We start from the raw sequence: 2,861 nt of genomic DNA on the forward strand, positions 1-2,861 counted from the left end.
CTAATTTCCATGAGCCATTGCTTAGTTATGATATCAATACCACCACGTCATCAACCGTCACAGCAGCATTGTATGACGGAAACGAATCATAATGCAACGGAAGTTATTGCATATTCATAACTTCCGTTCGCCTCAAAATGTAAACAAAGAAATGATATAAAAGAGCGACGCATCCATATTTTTTTTATTCGTTTATAATGGTAAAAAAAAACAGGATAAATCCCAATTACATTTTTCACCTAGTGGTTTGATCATGATTTATGTTGATTGATGATGATTTATTAAGGAAAAAAAAAAAAAAAAAAAAAAAATTGAATTAAACATATTTTCTTGTATAAAAAGAGAATTAAAATTTGTATTTAAATTTGCGCTCGAACTCCATCTAACTGGCATATTGACAGTTTTTTTCATGTTTGTAGGATTTTCCGTGGCATATCCATAAAGAGCCATCGGGGATAAACAGGATGGTGCATGGTGTGTTTTGCTTGCATGGTGGGTTTTGCTTGCAGTTGACATGGTATTTGACCTGAATTGCGGGGTAAAGATCGGTCCCATCGACTTTCACCATCAAATCCATGTTTTCAACAAAACCGTTGTTGTTCTTCATGACCTTTGTTTTGAAAAATGATGGCTTCATCGTTGTCGAAGTGATGAAAAGAAAATTGTTGCAAACGATGCTGCTATTTTCTTTTTCAAGGTTGATTCGTTCGTATGCTGTTTTGCGTCTCAATATCACGATATCATCTTTCTTGTTTTCTACCTCTGCCAATGTATCAATGTAATGGCTTATGATGCGCATTTCACTCTCACATTTTGTCGCTCGAAGCTGCTCTTTTCGAATTGCGTAATATTGCAGCACACCTGCAAATGTAGGCTTTGTGAAAACTAAATTGAAACATAAGAAACGAACAAAAAAAATAATGGAATAATAAATGAAATACAAATTCAGATTGATTGCTATTGGTAAACAAATTATTTTCAACTATTCATTGAGAAAAATATCGGTAAAATCAATTTTTGGAAGAGTTTCGAATTTGTTATAACAAGTAACATTTATGTAACGCTTAAACCCAACTTTTCAGTGAAAAAATGTAACGCTTTAACCCAAATATAGGGTCAAATATGAGCGTAGGAAACCCAGTTTTCCCCTCGATATTGGGTATATCTTGGTTTTGTACAATACCATGTTAAACCCACGGAATACCTGGGCACGTGTATTCCTTGGGTGTAACATGGTTGTAAAACCAAGATATATCCAATATCGGGGGAAGCTATATAGGTTACCCATATGGGTTTAAATCCAAAAGTATTTTCATAAACTATATGTAGTTTAAAAATAGGGGGAGTATGTGTAAGTTGACCCACTTTGTAAGTTGACCCACCCCGCCGATTTTGTATTTTGACCGACAAATCGTCAATTTGGCTAGTCCCAATCGATTTAGGAACGTCAAAAACCAATATAAAAGTAGTTCCCAAGAGTGAATACGCTTCTTAAACGACTCGGATCGGCTCATGAAAAAATTTTGCGAAAAAGATCATTTTTATAAAAACTAAATTTTTTCGGACCATCATCAAGTAGACAATTTCAAAGATATCAGCAAAGCGAGTATAAGCTTTCTTTGCTAGTTTTTCGTGTATTTTCATAATCCGAAGTCATTTCACACATATCATTACATGGCGAAATTCTTTCCGAGCATATTGAAATGTCGACCAATTTTGTAAGTTGACCCACCCGAAAAAAAATCAGAAAAATGAGACAACTATTCAGCGTAAACACTCAATATACGAGATTCATTGAATTTTAATAATTTTCCAATCGTTTTCGGATTTTAAAAACACGAAAAAATCGATGAAATATGAAAAAATTGAGAATAGTATGTATTTTCTTACTATTTGAACGCATGAGAATATTCTTGACCTGCGAAAAAAAGTTCGTTCCGAAATGCCTCATACATTCGTATAGCAACAAAAGAGACTCAAGAAAAAAGTGAGCATAAAAGTGTCCCATGATTATGGGGCACTTTTATTCTCACTTTATTCATGGGACTCTTTTATGCAATACAAATGTATGAGGCGCTTTAGTTGTGCATTTTGACTTGAGGCTTTTTTATGATAATTTTGATAAAAAGGAATGCGAATTTCGATGTGGCGATAGCACCAATGGATTGGGCACAATACATACTGTATCAAAATCGAAAAAAAATTTCAACTTTTTTTCGATTTACGGCTGTATTGCGACCGGCAACATGGGAAGTTGGTATGAAAACCTCGGAGCGCCGCTGCTATTGCATTGGCTTCTATGGCCAAATGTACACATGGAAATATCTTGAAAACGGCTGGGTTAATCGGCAAAACGGACCGTGATGTCACTCCCGAAGGGAGTGTAAACACCCGGCTGGTTTGACGGCCTAGAATACAAATCCGGTGGAATTTGGGCTGATCCATGGATTCTCGGGATTCGACCTGATTCTAGCACTTCAATTTCTTTCATAACAAAACATAGGTAGAATGTGTTTACGGATGCACATAAAAAAGGAAGCACTGGAATCTGGTCAAATCCTGAGAATCCATGGATCAGCTGAAATTTCACCGGATTTGTATTATAGGCCATCAAACCAGCCAGGTGTCTACACTCCCTTTAGGGAGTGACATCACGGTCCGTTTTGCCGATTTACCCAGCCGTTTTTGAGATGTTTCCATGTGCAAACTTTAATAATATTATATTCAATTGCATTGGCCTATATGGAAAAAAACTCGAGCGTCGAAAACTTATGCTATTTCGCTCACACTTATGTGCAATTTTCAAGTGTATTATAATCGGTTGTTCGACGAACAACACAGTTGCTTGCTGGTCCGATGCT

General features: G+C 36.1%; 1 protein-coding gene across 1 annotated transcript in view; it reads right to left on the reverse strand.

Annotated features, from left to right (window-relative positions):
- Positions 1-370: 370 nt before the first annotated feature.
- Positions 371-2,861, reverse strand: part of LOC129567530 (poly [ADP-ribose] polymerase-like) — a 10,351-nt gene continuing 7,860 nt past the window's right edge. The window contains exon 7 of the transcript XR_008687867.1: positions 371-861. The gene's annotated coding sequence lies outside the window, so the exon portion shown is untranslated. The remainder of the gene's footprint in view (positions 862-2,861) is intronic.

The sequence above is a fragment of the Sitodiplosis mosellana genome, unplaced genomic scaffold (assembly GCF_009176505.1).
Source record: "Sitodiplosis mosellana isolate CC-2019 unplaced genomic scaffold, AAFC_SMos_1.0 Smas_scaffold_11, whole genome shotgun sequence".
NCBI classification, from domain to species: domain Eukaryota; kingdom Metazoa; phylum Arthropoda; class Insecta; order Diptera; family Cecidomyiidae; genus Sitodiplosis; species Sitodiplosis mosellana.